At 46.2% G+C, this 22,622-nt stretch overlaps 1 protein-coding gene and 1 long non-coding RNA gene across 4 annotated transcripts in view; one reads left to right on the forward strand and one right to left on the reverse strand.

The window, feature by feature from the left end:
- Positions 1 to 22,622, reverse strand: part of MAML3 (mastermind like transcriptional coactivator 3) — a 408,594-nt gene that overhangs the window by 45,758 nt on the left and 340,214 nt on the right. The window lies entirely within an intron of this gene.
- Positions 2,337 to 14,270, forward strand: LOC125093411 (uncharacterized). The gene is made up of 3 exons (XR_007125231.1): positions 2,337 to 2,596; positions 10,563 to 12,290; positions 14,101 to 14,270. It is a non-coding gene; the product is annotated as an uncharacterized LOC125093411 (long non-coding RNA).

Genomic DNA, 22,622 nt, shown 5'->3' on the forward strand with positions numbered 1-22,622 from the left:
TCGGGAGTCTGTAAAGCTTAAAGGCGGATGGAAGACGTTGTAGCTGTTGTTACTGAGCATTCTACTGGAAACTTGGGCAAAGAATAGCAATGTCTCCACGTGACCGCAAAGTGCTGTGTGCACAGCCCGCTAGACTGTGTTCTCTCATGTGGGATGGTGCCATCTCAGGCAGGTAAAAGCAGTGTCCGTGTCCCAGTTCAGAGCAGCAGGGGCTGCGGGAAATCTGCTTGCTTTCGGTCTCAGTGTGGCTCACTGCTGTCATAGCCGGGCTATCCTCATCCTCTGCTGGGTGGCCCACAAAGGAGGGGGGACCCTGGAGTCCCTGAGAAGCTGGGTGGGAAGCAAGGGTGGGCCCGGCCTCGAAGTGAATGGTTGCTAGGTTATCAGCAGTGCCTGCCCCAGGACTGGTCCCTCTGGCTGGTTAGTTCTAGTTGGGAGGTCGAGAGATGCCCACCTTCTCCTAGGCAGCCCCGCTACGGGCTGCACTTCAGCCATCATTTAACTGTGGTCAATATTTATTTTCTTTGGTTATTCTCTTTACCCTCTCGTCTGTTTCACTTGGTACATCCAAAGCTGATGGGCAAAATCGTGTGTTTGCCATGCTGGTAACTGTGAGGCATATGGACAAAAATGTGCATGCATATTTGTCTCAATCTGGAAGGGAATATTAAAGAAATGAAATTACTTGTTGTGTTAGGAGGGAGGGATTATGAATGTTTCCCTTGCCTCTTTTTCACACTGTCTATAATGTTGTTAAATAGTCTTGAAGATAAGAAAGGAAAGGAAGTATAATTGGAGTCTTAACGTTTTATAAAATGGCATCCAGTTACCCTGATTTTGACTTCACTGGGCTTGAAAGTGCAAAGTTAAAGAAATGCCGCAGAGGCTAATGAATTTCAATGTAATAATTATATTTTCAGCCTCTAAATTACTTTAAGGGTGGCCTCTTGCATTTCAGGGTATTTTTTGGAGTATGCAGTAGATGGCAGAGGCCATGAGATAAAAGTTAGAAATCATATCATAGCTTTTTTGGAAAACCCATAGTTAGAAGGCTACACTCTTTTCAATCAACAAAGAATATTTATGGAGTGCTTACTATGTGCTGAATATTGGGCAAGGATTTGTGGATTTCCGCTTAGTTCATCCTTTTTTCCCATTTCTCTTCCCCCAAAGTGATTATCACTGGTTGTTTTTAAGGCACTCAACAGTCAATGTGCTTTGTGCACAGTTTTTTGTTTTTGTTTTTTAAATACTAGGTACTAGGACACCTGGGTGGCTTGGTCAGTTGAGCGGCTGGCTCTTGATTTCAGTTCAGGTCATGATTTCAGGGTCCTGGGATTGAGACCTGCAGATGGGCTTTGGGTTCAGTGGGAAGTCTGCTTGAGATTCTCTCTCTCCCTCTCCCTTCCCATTCCCACTGCTCTCTCTCTCTCAAGTAAACAAATAAATAATTCTTAAAACAAATTTTTTTTTAAGATTTTATTTACTAATTTGACACAGAGAGAGAGATAGCAAGAGCAGGGGGAGTGGCAGGCAGAGGGAGAGAAGCAGACTCCCCGCTGAGCAGAGAGCCCAATGTGGGGCTCAATCCCAGGATCCTGGGATCATGACCTGAGCTGAAGGCAGATGCTAAACGAACTGAGCCACTTAGGCGCCCCAATAAATATATCTTTAAAAAAAAAAAAAGTAGTAGGTGCCAGAGCGCCTGGCTGGCTCAGTTGGAAGAGTGAGTGATTCTTCACCTCAAGGTGGTGAGTTCGACCCCCATGTTGGGTATAGAGATGACTTAAATAAACAAAACTTAAAAAAAAAAATAGAGCAGTAGGTGCCAAGATAATGGCAGTGAGGGGAAATTCAAAAAACAACCAGAAACCATTACGAAACAAGGTCTGGCCCCCAAGGCAGCTGCCACGCCTAGCTGTTTCTTCAGGGATACAACTGAGTGGGCAATGGCTCCAACCTTCTGGTTTTTCTCCACATACTCCCAGCTCATCATTTCTTTGTGCTCGATTTAAAAAGTCATTCACTCCATTCGACAAGGAGGTAAGTGAAGACAAGGGGAGCTAAAGGTGCCCGCTTCAGGGCAGCCGGCAGAAGGAGAGCGGAGGGGAGGAAAGGAGCCTGGCCTGGGGGGCATGGCCTCCCTGCGTCCTGGCTGTCCTACCTGCCATGGCTGTGGGCATGTGGTGAACTTCATGAGACTTCACACGCCAGCCTGGGCTGGTCACTTATGCTCTGTATCTCAGTCCGTATGCCTGGAAAATTGGAGGTTATGCTACATGGTCCCCCGCTATAGTACAAAAATGTCTTGTGTACACACATCACCATATGACGACCCATTTCATTATCCTATCTGTTGGCCACATTCAGAAATGAATTGATGTCCTTTTGCCCCCACCCCAGGAAACAAGCAGACACAACAAAATATCAGTGACAGCAGCTTCCCAGTCGGCGAAGGCAATCAGTTCTAATCAGTTCTACTCCACTCTGGGTCAGGTCCACCCTCCGTCCATTCAGCTCAACACTGAATCTTTTGTGGTGGCACCAAGGACACATTGAGGGGCATGTCAGGAAAGAGACCCATCTACGTTGACAGGTGGGTTAAGGCCACATGGCAAACCAATGCATTTTCTCAGACATCTCTCTCGTCATAGAGCTGTCATCTGTGAAACTCGAGTTTACATCTAAAAGCTATTTATAGTTCTGGTCCCCCCACATCTTAAATTGATAAAATTCTGTAAGCTTATGAAACCAGCCCTGTAAATCAGTAATGCTATTTTTTTTCTTTTTGAATTTGCTTCTTTCAAATGTGAGGGAGGTCCTCCTGACTTTGTCTTACTACCTCAAGATATGGTGAACGTGCGCATGTTTGTACCAATCACACACTTGGTGATTTAAAAAATTTCGATTACATATAGCTTCTTTCAGTCTTTATGGGTTCGGACAAAAGAATCCAAAATTTTAAGTTCATTCTCACATGGTGTTTTGTTTTGTTTTTAAATCAAAGGTCCTTGAGTTTGGTCTGAATATCCCAAATTCGCCACATATGTGCATGAAATTGCACGCATCGTAGTATGTGTACACCCATGCATTTCTCTGAGGTAAAGTGTCAGAGAGAGTCTGAAAGTGGTCTGTGACTCCAGAAAGATTAGGAACCACCGCCCAGGATCACTTGGCTCCTTCTGGAAGCTCCTTTAGCTCTGGTTTGTTATTTCCTGAGATGCAGTAGCCAGAATGGTGTATAATATTCTAGATGACAATATGTCAAAATTCTGAGCAAGATTATTTTGTTATATTTGTAATTCTTTACCAGACAATGTCTGCTATTTTGGTGACTCTTTGGGCTGTATTAGCCACCCATGTATCCACACCTTTAGAGAATGGTGTCTAACGACTCTCACTGTCCACTTTCCGAATGGAATGTCATCCTATGGAATGTGATCATGCCTTTAGCCTAAGCTCATTTGGATTATTTTCCCTAGAAGCACTGCTTTACATTTCTCCATACTGAGTTTCATCTACTACTTGTCTACTTCTCAGATGTCATAGTAGCAGACCTTCTGTAATCTGTATTCGGTGGATTTGACTTTTCAGTTAAGTTTCCTCTGCAAACTTGCATGTTGTTCTGTGTACCAAGCAACTGAGAAACAAGTAACCAATTCCATATGGCAGAAAAAACTAACTGCCCTCAAGATACAGTGCTCATCTTTCCACAGTAGAGAGTCATGAGTGGGAAGGGGCTCCCCAGCAGAGACCATAGTTTCCAGAACCTCTTGTGTCTAGATAGGGCCAAGTAGCTAGTTCTTACCAGGAGGATGTAAGCAGAAGTGAAAGGTGTCCTTTTGGCCAGAGTTGTCTAAGAAAGGGGGTGACTTTTCTATCATTTCTCTCTTTCCACTTGCTGATGGGACACCAAGGACTCTGGGGAGTTAAAGACGGCAGAGGGAACAAGCCTGGGTTCCTGCATCGCCAAGTAAAGAAAAGGCACTGATGACCGAGAACACCCACATCAGACTATTAGGTTTCCAGTGAGAAATGAACATTTGTGGCTTGACTGAAATGTAATGATTTTTTTTTTTTGTCAGACGATAGTATTCATATAGGCCACCATTTGAATTATTTCCATTCATAGAAAGTTCCGCTTCTCTCTATCCTTTATTCACATATTCCTATGCCATTTTCCCCGAAGCATTGGTGTCTGAAGCATTTTAATAGGTTTTGTTTGAAGGACGTCAAAGATACTTTTGATAGTCTTATGCCACAGATTCAAGTTATTTCCCTCAACCCAAGTTTTAGCAAAAGGTAACATATCTGAAAAGTATATTTGATTCGTAGGAAACAAGTTGCTTTATAATTTCCACCTGTTGATATTTCTTATTGCTCACGTTCATTGGCCTTAACCCTGTAACACGGGCTTTGCTGGTTAAGTCCAAACACTAGTTTCGCGGATACGTACATGCTTCCTCATGAATCAACAGCAGTGTAGATGAGGAACACCTGACCCTTGAACTGCTCTATTAATGTTTAGGAAATAAAGCCATATCCATGAGAACTCCGGCATTGCTCTTGGTACCACAATGGCGGAGAGAAGGTGGCTTGGGTGGGCCGAGGTAGAAATCAGTTCTGCCGCAGCGTGTCATGTTCCTGGCAGATAGGTGGGTTTTCAGAAGACAGGGAGTGAGCACGGTGGCTGTCCTGGACCAAGAACGGGACACTCATTCTTCAACAACCTGCTTACACTGGGGTCAACAGCCTGTTTCTCCCTCTTTCCTCCCAGGCAGTCCTCTAGGACCAGACCGGTTCAGTTCACTTGGTCTCAGTCAGTTGACACAGAGCATGTGTGATGCTGCATGGCTGGTGCAGGAGCCCTGGGCTGTGGCTGGGCCTAGTCCTGGCCATGACTGCTCTGGTAAGAGCACAGCGTTTAGGAAGAAGAGCCCAGTCTCTTTCCTGAGCTCACCTCCTGGTGAATTCACTTAAGGAATTCTAAATCTCAGCAGAAGCAGAGGCCCTACCATCAGCAAAGGTCTGGGGGACCCCCCAAGGTGGTAAAGAGCCCTTGGGTCTCCAGGACTCGGGGGGAGCAGGGAGCAGACAGGCTCTGCTATGTGGCGCATACCCTTCTCCCACAGGAGAGGGTGCTGCCCTCTCACTCCCAGGGTCTGTGAGCTCCCTGAATCCTCGCCAGTAGCGGACGAGGAAAGGCCAAACCACTCCCCTGAGGACACACCTCAGGGACACGGAGCACAAACAGTGCTTTCATGAAGTGTCTTCTTCCGTTCATTTTGTGCTGGAACCAGCAGGACAGTGACATTCTCTACCCTGAAGAGCCTTTCCAGGAAAACCATTTTGAGCGACGTTATCTTGCGGGAGACTGCCAGACTTAATACAATCGCCAGGAAAATCTACATAAATATATGATGCTTATCAACCAGCAATAAAATATGAGTGATTCTGAAGAACTTTCACATCAAGGTTCCTTTTCTCCCTTAGGAGGAGTCAGAGACTTTGTGAGAAGAAGCATTTTCCCTACCTCTGACTACGAATAAAGCAAACAATGGTATTGGGAAAAAAAAAACAAAAACCCTTGGACCCTTGTGGCTTAAATGGGCTTAAGGAGGAAGCGTTTTGGAATCTAGTAGTTACTGCCCCCGGGATGGGACACGGGAGGGAGAAGGAAAAGAGAAGTCCCCACTTTAGTACTTAACTTACACTTTTTCTTTCAAAAGGACTAGGCTGTTTGTGGCCCTGGTAACAAGCTCCTCCCAGGTTCCTAAGGGAGCTGCTGGCTGGGGAGGAGGGACAGACATTGCTGGTGGTTGGGCTGAAGCAGGACAGAATAGGATCCTGGTGTCAGAGGGCGAGGCAGGCACTCAGTTGGAAAGTTGTTCTTTGTTCCTAAAAATAAAACATTCGACCCTCCTTTTTTGGATCCTTCCCTGGAACGAAGCCAGTCAGCTGCTGGCTTCCTTTTAGGATGAGCTCAACAACCCTCAGCCCAAAGTTGAACTCCAAAGGCCCTCACGATCTTCCGCCCCTGATAAAATGCTACACAGCAAAGTGAATGACATAAGAGAATGTTTCTCTTGAAAGGACACGGCTGCAGTATACATCTGTAAAGCAAAATAGGCCCAGCGGAAAGGGTGAGAGGACCGGAGGAGGGAGAGAAACTGGGTAGGAAAGGCTGCCCAGAGGTTGGGAAAGGACTAATGAGTGGATGTGGCAGTGTGCTTTAGAAAATTCTCTTAAGAGGCCAGGTGGCAAGGCCTCCTCCTATAAAGACCCCCGCCCCCGTGAAGGAGGACACCACACCTTCCTTCCAGAGAGTTTTCTATAGCACACGGACTCTTTTCCAACTTTGCTCCATTCATGAATTCTCCACCCAAAGTTACAGCTTTGGTTTATAAAATGACAGTGATGTTTTATGCTGCATATCTAACAGATAGAGGGGTCGCAGCCCCTCTCCTTTGAAGAGGCTCTATTTGGGGAATGTTTGGGGGAGCCGTTGTGTAGACCAACTACTCGCTGTGACGGGTCCAAGAATCAAAGCTGCTTCTCGGCGCTCTTCTAAGACTGTGCCTCATGCTGATGGTCCCGTATATAAAGAGAAAGAGCTCTCACAACATAAAGGGACCCTTTCTGCAGTATCTTTCCTAACTATCTCATTGTGCAGACATTTTGAGACTAAATACATAAATAAAATGTCAGGTAATGAGGAAGACCTTTCCCTCCCTGGAAGAGGAAAGAGATGCCATGGGCATTTGCTGCTGAGTGACATCAGCAAAAACTGGGAGGAAGATTCACTAAAATCATTATTTCCTACATAAGTAGTTGGAGCCATAGGACATCAACTAATGGGCAAAATTCACTAGTTAATTTACATACAATGCCTCCAGAGTTTAGCTGTTGGAAGTAATTTTCTGGTTGAGAAAATAGAGAATGTAGATTTTTGCAACCGAGGCCTGAATTTCTCCATTAGGTGGTAGAGAGAGACCACCTCTGGGGTGGGCCTGAGAATCTTCATTTTGAACAAGCTCTCCCGGTGACTCTTTTGCACGTTGAAGTTTAGGAATCACTGCTGTGTCTTTAACCTCCTCCTACTCTTTAAAGCAGAAGAGAAAAAAAAGATATTGTAGTCCTTTAGGTATAGTTCTTGCTCACCTAGTTCATGGATGTTTTTGAGAAGGATCCTATTCTGTCCTGCTTATCTTAACATTACTGGCCTCCCATTAACTTTTACGTGTATTATAGCAAGACCTAAAAGGATGAGGTGTCCAAAACGGAGAAGGTTAGTGAACCTTCCACTGTCAGAGGTATCAAGTGGAGGTTGGAAAACCCCTTAGCAGGGAACCTGTAGAAAGGATTCAAGTATCAGTATAGGGGCCCAACCTGGAACTAATGTTTACATTTCTTGCAGCTCTAGGACCCTACGATAATATAACAGAATCAGCTTTAATATATCAAGCACTACATTTTAAAAGTCTAAGCACATACTCAGAAATTTTATTGGTATTTTGTAAAAGAATCAAGAAGACCAGTCTATAAAACCGAAGTTCAGAAGCTGGGGTTAGAACCAACAAGAAACATGGGGCTTCTTAGCTTTAACGCCAACTCTGAAACTTACTGGCTAATCATGAACTCATGATGGCAAAGATAAAAGGCAGAGTCTGTCCTCTTGATAATGGGTCTCCATATCCCAAGCACCCCCATTTCTGATGGAACTAAAATGACCGTTGAATCTTTTCATTCTTTGATTTGGTGTCCGTAAGGTCACAGACCTTGAATCCTTCCCAACTCTTCAGGTTCCTCCACCCCAAAGAAGGATGTCATTAAAGGACCAAAGGAATTACAGGTCTCCAGGGGATAAATGCCTGCCTGGGCTGGTCAATGAGGCTCTTTTCCGCTGCCCTCGCATTTACTCTTCGTTGGTTAAGAATATATGTGCCTGTGGATCGTTACTACTCCAGAAGAAAAATGCCAGTGTAGCCGATAGAGAGGGTGGCTAGCAGTTAACATATTACTGAAAGATTCAGTGTTAACGGGAACAGAGGATGGGCCTGTGCAAAATGAAATAGAGAGGAGATCCTGAAACTCCCCCAATCAATAAAAACAACAATCCAGATAAAGCAAGAAGTGAACTTGCAGAGCCTGAATGATCTGGGAAAGCCACCTGCATAGCATATTGGTAAAATGCAAGCCAAATCGCCCATACTTGCAGTCGTGTTGTGTGGATGGTACGTAAGCGCCTCGACAACTCTGGATCTCAGACTTGACACTGGCACTCGGAAAAGATGACTGAGAAGATGAATGCTCAGTGTGATGAAAAATCATGACTAGCAGGACCCCAGTGACGTCACATTTATGAATTCTTTCTTTCTTTCTCTCTCTCTTTTTTTAAAGATTTTATTTATTTATTTGACAGAGAGAGAGGGAACACAAGCAGGGGGAGCAGGAGAGGGAGAAGCAGGCTTCCCGCTGAGCAGGGAGCCTGATGTGGGGCCCGATTCCAGGACCCTGGGATCATGACCTGAGCCAAAGGCAGATGCTTAATGACTGAGCCACCCAGGCCCCCTTATGAATTATTTCTAAGCGTGCTCTTCTGAGAAGAGTTCTCAGGTTTTGGAATCTAAGGCAAATGGTTAAGATCTGAAGCAAGTCACCCCTGGCCAGCCTAGCACTGTGGTTGGCACATCATAGGAATTTGCTCCGTAGTCGTCAAAAGGAGGAAGGGATATGTGGATCATCAATGAATGAAGAAAGGAATGGAGAGACGATAATAGACTCTAAAAGGAATTAGGGCTCGATTGAGTAGCCCACTCCTATGAGTGACAGTGCTCTAGGGGACCCGGATACCTAGATTCAGACATCTTTAAGTATATAGTCCTGTGATGCATGAAAAGGATTTAAAGTCTGTGTTGCTCCATTAATGATTAAGACAGGAGGACTCCTAAGAAGGGAATGAAAAGTAAGGACAGGGGATGACAGCAGGAGGAGAATCCTGTTGAAGAACTAACTGAAGATTTGCGAGAGTGAATTTTGAATCTTAGACATGAATTATCTAGCCATGATAACTAATTTCAGTGCAAATGGTGGTCATAGGATGGCCTGAACCGTTACACGATATTTTTATTGAATCTTCGCACTGCAAAATTGGTGGAAATTAAGCCTTTGTAACTTACTTTGGAGGGGAGAGAAATAATGTGCGTGTACCCATTAATCAGGTTGATGACCTGTCTTTTCGTGCGATTTGATAGCACCACCTGGGAGACGAGTCCAACCTTCTTCGGGAGAAGCCTTGCTTTGAGAATACCAGCAATCCCAAATCCATAACGGTGAATGACACGGGTCTCAGAATCCGAGGAAAAGCCACCATGACTAGAATGAAAGGATAATGGAGGGGTAGTTGGGCTGCCCAGGGCTGCACGGGATACAATTCTCTGGGTTTTTATACTGCTCCTTCCTCAGCCCTCGGAACCCTTAATCCTATTTTCACTGCCCCAGGTAAACTGGGAAATATTTTCTCCTCCTAGGCTGCAGTTACTCACACAATAAACAGGTAATAAACATTTTACTGCCCTAAGCAACCTCCTGCTAGGCAGGCAGTCAGAAGAGAAAAGACTGTGCAGAGAGTAACCACCTACAGGAGACACCGCAGGGGACAAAGGATGTGAGTAAGAGTTTAATAGCGCGCCCCCTCTCCAGGCTCCAGGAGACGACTGGGAGATGCTGGGGTGCATTAGCAGGCCGGTGGTCTAGGATTCCTCTCTGCTTAAGACTAGTGGGGAAGATTTGATTTCACCAAAAGGTAATTTAGTTGCCATTTCAAAGCTCTGTCTAGCTAAATTAAGGATGAGGAATGAAACTGGAGTTTACAATCTCCCAGGTTAAACCACTGGTTCTGAGACTGGAAGGCATGAGGATGGACAGTTGGCAGCCCACCCAAGTGGGTCTGGGGAGAGAATCATTCTGTTCGATTTCTGTTTGATTTCAGGTTTGCATTTGATTTTCTAACACATCCCGGTTTCTTTGTTACTGTTTATATCTGCCCCATACATCAAATCAAATAGTTGTTACCATCCGTTGGCTGTGGGAAAGGCACAGTGGCCATCCTCTGACATCCTATTTTTCCACTGTACAGGGTTCCCTCAAAAGCCGATTACCTTAAGGCATCTCACAGTTCCCACTGCTGGGGAGATCCTTCCATTTCCTTTCATGCCAGAGGTACAACCTGAAGCTGTCCAAAGTCTCTGCACCTTCCCGCATCACAGGGAAACGAGGGCAGAGCCAAATCTAATACGATCAGCTCTGCTTCTACCTCTGCCATTTAACTTATGGGAAATACTAATCCCACTTACATAAATATTTTCCACCAAACAGCATGCCAAATCTGAACGTATTAACTCAAGGTGAATGGATAAATGCCTCTGCAGAAACAATTTTCTAATTCACATAGGTCGAAGGAGTGATTGTTTTGTAAACCAGCGGTTCTTTGGTATCAACTGCAGTTAATTTATGGTATTTTGCTCTAACGGAGTATTAATTTTTGCTGTATTTTGCGGCAGGAGTGGTGCGGCTATCTAGCAAGAAATAACTCACGGACATGTCTCAAGAGATATATTTGAGATCCGACAGAATCCAAAGGGGCCGCTGTCCAGGGTTCCAGAAGACCCCCACGCCACCACCTATCCACTCTCGTTTCTGTTTCGAACCTTATTCTGGAGGGTTCAGGAAATGAGTCTGCAGACTGCACGATAACGATCAGAGACCACTTTGGTGATGCACGCGGGATGGGAAAGGGAGGCATCACGAAGCTACGGGCAACTGTAGGAGGAAGTGCAGTGTTGCCCTGGGGTTACTGGCCACTCTGGAGGAGGCTCTCAAGGAGCGTGAGTCTTGCCCTGCACTGAGTTTGGAGGACTCCTACAAAAACACGGTGGGAACACGCCCAGAGCAGATACTTGCCCACTGGACCACTGAGACTCCCAGACAAAACCCACCGTCATTGGATAGCAAAGCGTGGGCACAGACAGAAGCAATGGGACCAAGATCCCAGGTGGACCAAGGATCCGAGTCAGGGCATTCATGGAGAAAAAAGACATCATCTTGGGATGGCCCAAAGAGAGAGATATAAAGGGCAGGGAACAATCCTGTTTTACAAGCAGTAGACTGATACTAGACTTCTGTGCCCTACTTTGGCTCCAGCGTTTACAAAATGACATGAAGGAAACCGGTGAGGACCCAGAGGCCAGCGACAAGCACGATTAAAGGGATTGAAAAAATGGTCCTCTGAAGCAAGATGAAAGGAAATATGTTGTGTATCCTGGAGAAAAAAGGTTAAGGGGTGACAGTGATTGCATTCAAATACAGGTGGGGTTTGGGAGGGGGGCACAGATCAATTCTTCTCCACATGCAAAGGGAGACTGAAGGGAAGTAACAGGCTTAAATAAGAAGGTGGAGAGTTCATTGGCTAGAATGAACAATGTATGGAAGGGTACAAGCTAATAGGGATCTTGGATTTTAACACGTCCAAAACAGAATTTCTCTTCTCGTTCTTCCCCGCCCCCCACCCACACTCCCCCACTGCCCCTAAACTCCTGACACTCCTGAAGTCTTCCCTATTTCAATAAACAATACCAACACTTACCCCGGCCAAGTAAAAAACCCTAGGGATCATTTACATTTCCTTCCTTTCCCTACCCACCCCCAACCCAGTCCCTCAGTAGGTCTTGTCAGCTTTACTTCTGAGTTTGACTACTGATTTCTATTTCCACTGTCACCTTGCCAGTCGCATTGCTGTCACCTGCTTGGACCCAAGCCAGGAGGATCCTTGTATCTTCCTTTAATCCGTTCTCCCTATGACTGTTTTTAGAACATGAATCAGACCCTGTTATTCCCTGGCTCAACCGTATCCAAAGACTTCCCATCATGCTTGGAACAAAACTCATACTCTTTACCACGGCCTTTGAAGTCCTGCCTCCACCGGCTTCCTGCCCGCTGTCCTCATCCATCCCTCTCTCCCTGCCACTCACGTTGGCCACACTGACTTTCTGGCTGTTCCTGAACAAGCCACTGCTCGTCTATCTTTGCACCAGCTGCCCCCTCCGCCTGGAACACTCTCGCCCTTGCTCTTTAGTTGGCTGGTTCTGTTTTGTCATTCTGGTCTCGGCTTGAGTGCCACTTCTGCAGACTTCTTCCAGCCACTAGAAATGTACGCTCTGAGGGTAGAAAGTAGAAACTATCTTCTTCATGATGGTATTTTCAAGCCTCGAACAGGCACCTGACACATTGGGGTAAGGCAATAAATATTGGTTGAATAAATACAAGGTTGACTATAAAAGTAGGTTGTTACTTGCTCTCTCAAGAGAGCTGGGGATGAGAAAAAGAAGCTTTTGTGAAGAGACTATAGGTGATCTTTTGTTCAGAGAGCCACAGGGCTGGGTACTTTGGAGGTGGGGAAGGTGTGGGGAGCTTGCCTCATCTTCTGAGGTCCCAGTGAAGAGTTAAACCCAGCGTGGTATCATCCTTATCAGGGCAAGGAATTTGTGGGGAGTTACGTTGAGCAAGAGAAAAAGCCATTGACCTTGGGTCTCAGAGGGCAGTCACAGTGGACGGAGAAAAGGACGGAGATGTAAGATCTTCTCACTCAAAAACCTTTAAGTTGGATCGCCTGTTAGGATGAATTGAGTGAGGTTTCTATTTTCCTTCTTCTTCATACTGAGTCACAAGACTCTCTCTTGGGTGAGTGTGAGCTTCTCCCTTATCTTCATGAAAGTTAATCCCTAGTTCTACCTCCATAACATTTGTAAGGCACTGCGGTTTTAAGTTCTCACAGGAAATGCTGTGAGTCATCTTTAATCAACCTTCACATGGACTACTCTGATTCAGAATTGGACCAACGAGGGATGGGAAGGACCACTGAAAGGCATGATCACAAGATTTCTGTAGGCCTTTCATATAACGACTTACCGTCACCCCAGCCAATTAGCCAAGGCTTTAAAACCAAGGCCAACGGCTTCTATTTTATTTTTGCTCTCAATTTCCCCCCAAAGCTGAGGACCATCTTTGACTGGGGACTCTATAAATGTTGATGACTGATTGGCTCGGAAACCTCATAGAGAACAGAACTCTAGCAGGTTTTAGGTAGGCTTTGTTACCCTTCGGTTCAAAATCCCGAAGCGTTATCATCAGGTGGCAGATAGAGTTGGAATATAATTAAAATAAAGGTAGAAGCTTCATTTAAAAAATAATTTATGGCCTCCCTCTCCACCAGACTTCCCAGTGACGACAGTTTTAATTGTGCTTTTTAAGGCTAGCATCCTGATTTTCCACATTTAACGCTGCTTCTCAAATGTTTGAGAAAGGCCAGTAAAAATCCCCTCCAGTGTAGAAATCCAAGTTAAAATTGCTCTCCATTTCAAGAAGTATTTCTTAGACTCTATCTGTTCCCTGAGACTTGCCAGTGATACATATGACCATACGATATGATGACAGAATACAACATGGACTGGGTTCTTTATAAATCAATAATCGGAGGAGGGGTGAGGGACTGTCCGCTTTGGTGATTTCATTTCCAGCCACAGCTGGCCAGATTGCTTATTGGAAAATAAAAGTCATGGCAAATTGAGCTTGACAATAACCAGGCTTGACTACATAGGCCCCTTCTCCACTCTCTGCAATTAGAATGAGCGGAGGAGAGGAGGCCGACAGGGAAAGACTTTTCCTCTGCTCTGTCACAGATCAGTCTTAGTTTATTTTGTGGGGCACAAGCCATATGTTGTATGTGGAAGGGCTATTCTCTCTCAGCTCGAGACTCCGCTGTTGTGCCTCCAGGCCGGTGAGGTGCTGCCGCTTCCAACTTGCAGGCTCCTTAAGAAGTGTGTGAAAACCGGAAGCCAAGCTGTACCATGCTGTAGTCACATTTAAATTAAACTGAAGTCCCACGAGCCTCTTTTCAAGGGCTCACGGCCTCGTGGGGCTGAGGCGACTGCATGGGACCACGTAGATACCGAACATCTCTCACATCCCAGAAAGTTCTGTTGGACAGCCCTGATCCAAAAAAGCTCACTGGGTGCCAAGAGGCCCTTCCTTCTTTGTTCACAGATTCTGAGATCGTGGCTACCTTTGTGGTGAAGAAGACAACCGAGTCTGTTGGAAGTTGAGAATTCTCTGGGTGTGTGCATCTATCGGGAGAGCAGGTGCCACAAATCTGTGACTTGGGACTCAGATCAAGGAACCTTACACCAAGGACAGACTCTGAACTAACCTCGATTTTTAAAAAAAAATAGGAACATAAACTGTGCAAATGTTGATTTTACCAAGCTGCAAAGGCACGTGGAATGCTTTTCTCTGTATTTGCCACCCTTCTACTGTTACTCATGAGCGATCCTTGACAAAACTTTATCTTCTCTATGGCTCTGCATGTCTTCCATCTCTGATGACAAAGAATTACAGAGGCTTCGATAATTCACCTGTGCTCATAGGACATTGAAATCGTAACTGGGATGCTCAACACCCTCTACCCTTAAGCCCAGTCACTACAGCTGGTTCCACCAGCTTCGTACCTAAAACACCTTAGTCTCTAGATGTTGCCTGCATTGTATATTATGAACTCCCAAGTTCTTAATTTAGTACCCTCAAATGTGTTATACACCATCACTAAAAATTTAAGCTGTGCAAGAAAACCCAGAAATATTCCAAACCATGAGGCAATATAACCCCTTCTTCCCTCTTTGGATCAGAATCTATTGGTACAATTCAGCTGAAAAACTTTGGGGGAGTGAACAGTGAAAGGGAGAGCTCGCCATACCTCCAAATCGATATAAAACTGGGGCGTTGTACAGTTTGAAAAGTTGAGCTGTGGTGTTCAAATCTGGCCAACTCCACAGATTTAAGTTTGGCTGACCACAAAATCCCAGTTCTGCCTCTAGACCAGATTTACGGTAAGAACTTTCTTCCAATGATCTTGAAGCATTTTCACACAAATAATCCGTCCTGCACACCCATTACGGCTATTTTCTCTGTACTAGCCTCATTTGTTCTCCTGCATTAGGCAAGATTAGCTCTTATTCTAATTTCATAGGTGGGCAAACGGAGGCAGAAAGCTCGTAAAAGACGCAGGCCTCCCACAGGGCAATGGAGTGTGGTCTTACTTCCAGCACACTGAACACAAGCCAAGCTCATTTCACGGCTGGGGTACATGGGCGCTGGGTTTGAAGCCAGGTGCTCTGTTCATGGTGATGCTACCTTCTCTCAAAACCCTGAGAAAATGTCTGGCATCCTAAGGTCAAGGCAATTGAGTAAAATGAGTAGCACACACTGTTAAGGATGAAAAAATCCCTTCACAATATTTACTCTAGGCGCAAATGCCCCATTTATATCACCTGATGAGAAAATACACACAATCGTCCGTTTGGTCCAACAGAAGCTGGAGGTGTCTGGCTGACCGGGGTCGTTGGGAACCGGTGGGAGCTGCATCAGGTAACACGAGTGTGGAGGAAACTTGGCGGGAAGTGGCGGAAGAGGGAAGACGGATGAGTCTCAAGAATTACGGTGAGATCTATTTGACTAACTTATAAATCATGATGAGTCATTACTTCAGCTGTAGAAAAATCAGCCAAAGCATTTTTTTTAATAAACAATTTAACTGTTTTTTGGGCCAACCTGGCACAGTGAAACTTAGAGTTCATATGCACACAGAGACAAGTGTTGGATCATGTACATCTATGAAAACAGACTTCCTTGGATGGGTCTCCCCAAGTGAACAGGGCCCTGAGGAGGGCAGCATACGCACCACGGGGAGGTGATGGTGGGCCTGCCTTGTACCCCTTTTGGCTGGCCTGTAGTGAGTAGGGGAGCTGGACAGGGAGCACCTGTAGGCTGTGCTCTTTCCCTGTGGAGTTGGTGGCCCGGGGTGGTGGCGCCTCCCTGTAAACATGGGGTTGGGGGGAGGGCTCTGCTGTCACTGGGCCTCGGTGGGCTGCTGGCACAAGTTTGGGGCTCAGTTTGGGAATGACTTCTCATCTAGGAGTGCCTCTTCCCTTCATCTTCCCGATGGGGATTTGCAGCATCCAAAGTAGGGCCTTACAGTTTTATTTGCTGCTCTTTCCTGTGCTCCAAATTTGGCTGGAGGCTGCCTATTTTCAGAATCTGGGAACCTCAGGAAGGGAGCAATGCAGAAAACCTCCAGCAAACATGAATCCTTCCCCAGGGCTTGGCATTTAGCTGCAGCTCCATGAGACATTTCGAATTTAGGTGGGTTGTGGGTTGGGGTGGGGGGAAGCACATGCAGCCTCTCTAAGTCCAGGGCCTTAAAGAAAACATGGTCCTCATCAGCCCTTTTGTGCTCTGACTGGCAGCCGTGCAGGACAATGAAAACGGATACACACTGCCTGTTGTTCCTATGCAAATGCTACCTCGAGGATACAGTCTTCACCAGGCAGATGGCTAATTTCTCTGCTCTAACCTCATTTCTCCAGTGTTCCCGCGTTCGTGTGATGTCCTGCCCCCAGAGTCAGGTCCTAATTGCTGTCAAACGTTCAGAGACAAAAGTGGCGTCTCCACATCATTCACGCGAAGCCGGTGACTGGCTGCGTGTCCCCGTCGCGGCTGCCACTGAGACTGTGGGGTGGGCAGTACCTGGCGGGGCCGGGAGGGCGCCCAGCCAGCTTCTCGGCTTCCACGTGTCAGGCTGAACGCCATCCTTTGTTGCGGCTGGCAGCCCCGGGACTCCAACGTGCCGAGAGCCCCCCGTCTTTCTGCTGGGATCAATATGCACTTCCTTCACGGCTCCTCTCGGTCAGATGGTCTCCTGGCGTCAGGCTGACCGTGCAGATCAGGGCAGGGGCGAGAGAGGGTCCGCCGGCCTCCGCACAGATTTGGGGGGCGTTGGCTAACCTGTGGCCCCTTGTAAGCTCTGCCGTCACCGGGCCCGCAGGTAATCCTTATAGCCAGGACCCTGCCAGTCGGTGACGGGCCATCTGATTGGATGCACATTCATCTTCAAATTATGTTGTGTGACAGCCCGGGCTGCTGAGCACCATTTTAACATGCAGATTGACTCCTCGGAGGCTCTTCATTATGCATTTAGAGGTCTGTTTTCAGACTATCCAGCAAGCCGGAGAGGCCTGCTCTCCTTCTTCCACCTGGGTGGAGGAAAGAGCTCGCCGACTGCGGGGGAGCCGCCGATATTAACATGCGTGTGTTTACTTTCCTGGGCATCGGCACACAACAGCCTTCCCTGAAGCGAGGGAAGGAGAAGAAAAGAAAAGACCCTTGGTTCTGAGATTCAAGGAAAATGGCTCTGCAGAACAAGTGAGCCTTTGTGGAGGAGAGGAGTCAAGTAGGCCGGGCCAGCCTGATGCCCGCCCGGCTGCCCACTGGCCCGGCCGGGTGCGTCCACACAAGCGCTCCTCTTATCGCCACACAGACCCGCTCTTTCTCTCGTGCACACAGCCTGAAGTATTTTAAGCAGAACGCTTCCCATTTCCTGTTTCTAAAGCTGTCTTGCCTCTCCAGCGGCATTCCAGACGATCCTGGGGAGTGACAGGACAGCCAGCTTGGAGGGAGCACGCACAGAGTCTGGTTTAGGTGGCTTGGGGGTACCTAGGAGGCTCTGGGGGCCCCGTTTCACCCCTTCCCCCTTCTCTTTCTGGTGCAATTTACTTCCACTTGCTAGGAATATTTCTCTGTGGCCTCAGGCGGCTACTGCTAGAACACGGATGTTTTCTTGTTTGAGTGCGTGCCCACGCACCGTGTGTGTGTGTGTGTGTGTGTGTGTGTGTGTGTGTGTGTATGTAACTCCTTTCTCAAGGATCTCTTTCCTTGCCTTAAAAGGGAACCACATTTGCATTGCTTTTTAAAATTCCCACCTCTTTCTATTTTATCCTCCAATGTGGTAGTATCTCAATTCTTCTGGAAGACCAACAAAACTTGAAGGGTGTTCGTTCCTTAGACCCCAACTTTGAGCTATGCCTTGGCCAGGTAGCGCCACCCCTTCTTTTGCCTCTGATCAGTGGGGCTTCCAAAAGTGGGGACTGAGGGGCTCTCCTGCTTCATTTCTTTGTTGCCACCAGAGAAAGATGCTAGGTAGGCTCAGAAGGCTAGCTTGAGCACAAAAGCTTATGAAGCCAGGGCTGATACCTGGATTCCAAACCAAGAGCCAGCCTGCCACAGTGTCTAAAAGCCTGCCCAGGGTCCTCCCAGGCATTGCTGGATCCTGATATCAAAGACATGGATGGAGTTTTGCTATTTACATGTTTAAAATATTAAACAGCAGAGTTTGTTTTAGTAAGGCTCTGGGCAGAAAGAAAATAAAACTGACAGCAGAGCCGTTTTCCTAATTCCCCTGGAAAGGCTGTGAAGAGGAATCAGAGTGTTCCTGATGACTGAACTGGGCAGTAAACGCAGCTTTTTATTTTTGTGTGGAATATGGTGATCCCCACTGACAAGAACAGGTTACATGTGGTTGCTGGGCTATCGCTCAGCTGGGGTCGCCCTGTAGAGTATTGTCTGGAAAGCTCTCACCCGGCAAGAACAATATGGCTACCCAGTGCCTGAAGCGGAACATGGAGAGATCTATCCCCTCATTCACATATCTCACTCATTTGTTTTTTTCCTGTGATAAAACAAAGGGGTTTGCCGAATTAAATGCTATTGGGAACTACCCTCTCTTTTAAGAAAGGTCCTTGATTGACAAAAGAAGCAAGGGGTAACGTATGGTTTGCAAGCTTCTCCTATTTGAGAGGAAGGGGACTGAATTTCAGTTCTAATCGTGATAGTTACTCATCACATAACCAGGGAAGGTCATGAAATCTTGTGTCTTAAAGTCACGGTGGTAAAACTGGGGTGTTGGGGGGCAGCACTGTGTCTCCCACATACACATGTTGAAGTCCTAACCCCCAGTTACCTCAGAATGTGACTGCCTTTGGAGATAGTGTCTTTAAAGAGGTGATGAATATAAGGAGAGGAGATGAGGCTATCGGCACACAGAGAAGACCTTGGAAGAAGATGGCCAACCTACAAGCCAAGGAGAGGCTTTCAGAAGAGACGAACCCTGACCTCAGAATCCAGCCTCCACCACTGTGAGGAAATGAATTCCTGTTCTTTCTGCTCGCACCCTGTCCCAGCAGCCCTGGTGCTTCAAGGATGGGCAAAATAATGGTGGGCGGAAAGGGGAATACCACAGTATCCGGAGGATTTCAAGCGTCATTTTATTTTATTTTATTTTTAAAGATTTTATTTATTTATTTGACAGAGATCACAAGCAGGCGGAGAAAGAGGGGACGCAGGCTCCCTGCCAAACAGAGAGCCCGATGCAGGGCTCGATCCCAGGACCCTGGAATCATGACCCGAGCCGAAGGCAGAGGCTTTAACCCATTGAGCTACCCAGGCACCCCTCAAGCGTCATTTTAGCGGAGAGAGATCTTCAGAAGGGCGGCCCGTAAATCTCAGCCCAGATGCTAATTTCACAGGGACCAGGTGGAAATCGGGTTGCATTTCTGTTGGCCAAACACCTGTAACAGTGTACTTGCTCCTTAGCTTCCCGGTTTTAAGGCAGAACTGACATCTTGAACGGAGAAAATGCTGTGAAGGACCTATCCGGCCCTTCAAATAAATCTCTAGATTTTTGTTTGAGCCAATCAATCGGTTCTCCAAGGCGTCAGCAGGTAGCAGGCATATCTGTCAATACAACAGTATTGCCGTCACCGGGCAGGTCGCGTTCGCAGCGGGAAGCATGGCTCAGCACTTACTTATATTTGGAAAATGGATAACCAGGGATTATGTGTTTCAGGAGATGAGGTTAAAGTGGGGTCAAGGGCCAGGTTAATGCTAGTACAGTTGCCACTGGAGAAAGAGAGCATGATGTATTGATTTCAGGGAAAGGATCTGTGTTTCTAGCCTGGCTTCCCAACCCTGCTTCTCATTCGCCCAGGGACGTTCCTTGGCAGAGTCCTCACACCCTCTGCCTTCCGGAAGCACCCCTGCCAGTTGTTGCTGTGGGAAGTGCTGACTCATGACAGTGGGGCCGGAGGAGAACGAAACATTCTGTACGCAACAGAAACACGTACGGGACTCATCTGGGTCCGGTTTTCTCTCGCCGGCTGCCAGCAGCACTCAGCTGAGCCTTCCCCATTTTGTACACTGACTTGGTCTGGTCTCCCACAGGGAACTTTCTTCCACTTCACTTACTCATTCTCAGCTGAACAGGCACAAATGTTAATATAATTCTGTGCCCCTTAATCAAATACAAGTCCCCTCCCGGAACAGTGAAATCTACAACTTGAAGGAACACTGGTTAAAGATCATCTTATATCTTTGTTTAATATTCCTTTTTTTTGGGGGGGGGGGATGAATTTGCCAAGTGTTGGCTTTTCATATCATGGGACACTGGATCCAGGGAGGAACTTATCCTTTCTAAATTGTTATTCCTGCTCTCTGTATTACACCTCTTCCCCTTTTTTTCCAAAATGCCATTTTCCAAGTCAATAAGCTCATATAAATCCCAAGTCTCACAACTTCTTAAAAACTATTTTCAAGTGCCTTTTCTGGGATTTGATATCTCCTATGATAACCAAAACTGGACACAGAATGGCACTAATGTTTTATATGTTATCTTAAATTTTCTATATTATTTTTTTCTTTTAACCCCCAAGCATCCTATCGGCTTTTTAAATTGCTACCGCATACCAGACAGATATTTTCCCCAAGTTATCAGACATGACTCTTAAATTATTTTACTATGAGTTCAGAGCCTATCAGAGATTATGAGAACTTTAGATTATTTTTCCCAGAGTGCATTATTTTACACTTAACCAAATTAAATTTCATCTGCTTTCACACTACCCAATCCCCTAGTTTGCTTAGCTTTGCCTGAAGTGTCCCATAACAATCCTTAATTTTTTATTAACCGTGCCAATTCAAAGCTTCCTACTTAACTCTCTGCTTTACAGCTTTTGCCTTCTACTCTCTTCACACTTTTGGAAATCAGTGGGATTTAAAAGGTGTGGAATGAAGCACTATTTGTTAAGATTCTCTGCTAAGTGTACGAACAAAGATCCCTACCCGTTAATGACAACACTCTTGAAGGTGAGGCACCAGAGTCAAATTCAGACTCGAGAAGTACCTTCCTTCCTATACTGAAAATAAGTGATCCTAAAATCTTTCCCATTTCATTTGGATATTATATTGAAAACTCAGATAGGAATCCTAGCTAATTTTCCTATAGAGCCACCCTCGGTTCTGGCTTCCTTTGCAGCCTGTGGTGACAGTAGGGAGCCTGCCAAATTCTTGCCACGCTCCTATCCCTCCCCTCTCTTCTTCACAGCAGCTTTTCTTTCAATTGAATAGAAAGTAGGATCAGTTAGCTCACTAGATGCTTTTCTGTGGGTATTTCCTTCTTTCTCTCCTCAAATGGCAAGAGAAAGATAAATATGTTGCATCTAGGCCCCGGCTCTCTAGCTTCCACTGTCTCCAATCCTTTCCCCCACAAGGCCAAAAGAAGGAATATGGGATCTAGCAGAATAAAATCCTCCCAATTTAAAAATTACCATTAAGAGGGCGCCTGGGTGGCTCAGTGGGTTAAGCCGCTGCCTTCGGCTCAGGTCGTGATCTCAGGGTCCTGGGATCGAGTCCCGCATCGGGCTCTCTGCTCAGCGGGGAGCCTGCTTCCCTCTCTCTCTCTCTCTGCCTGCCTGTCTACTTGTGATCTCTCTCTCTGTCAAATCAGTAAATAAAATCTTTAAAAAAAAATAAAAATTACCATTAAGAGTACTGTCATGTTGGGGCGCCTGGGTGGCTCAGTGGGTTAAGCTGCTGCCTTCGGCTCAGGTCATGATCCCAGGTCCTGGGTTCGAGCCCCACATCGGGCTTTCTGCTCAGCAGGGAGCCTGCTTCCTCCTCTCTCTCTGCCTGCCTCTCTGCTTACTTGTGATTTCTCTCTGTCAAATAAATAAATAAAATCTTTAAAAAAAAAAAAAAAGAGTACTGTCGTGTGGAAGCAACCTAGGTGTCCATCAGTGAATGAATGGCTAAAGAAGCTGTAGCACATACATACAATAGAATACTGTTCTGCCTCAAGAAAGGAGGAAACCCTGCTGTTCGCAACAATTTGGATGAAACTTGAGGGAATTATGCTAAGTGAAATAAGTCAGACAGAGAAAGACAAATACTGCATGATATCGCTTATATGTGGAACCTAACAAAGCTGAGCTCAGAGAAAGAGAGTAGAGTGGAGGTTACCGGAGGCTGGGGTGTGGGGAAACGGAAATGTTGGTTAAAAGGAACACACTTCCGGGGCGCCTGGGTGGCTCAGTGGGTTAAGCCGCTGCCTTCGGCTCAGGTCATGATCCCAGGTCCTGGGTTCGAGCCCCACATCGGGCTTTCTGCTCAGCAAGGGAGCCTGCTTCCTCCTCTCTCTCTGCCTGCCTCTCTGCCTACTTGTGACTTCTCTCTGTCAAATAAATAAATAAAATTTAAAAAAAAAAAAAAGGAACACACTTCCAATTACAAGACTAACAAGTTCTGTGCATCTAATGAACAACATGGTGATTACAGGGAATAATATTTTATTATACACCTGAAGGTTGCTAAGAGAGTAGATCTTAAATGTTCTCACCATAAAAAAG

This window comes from Lutra lutra, chromosome 2 (assembly GCF_902655055.1).
Source record: "Lutra lutra chromosome 2, mLutLut1.2, whole genome shotgun sequence".
NCBI lineage: Eukaryota > Metazoa > Chordata > Mammalia > Carnivora > Mustelidae > Lutra > Lutra lutra.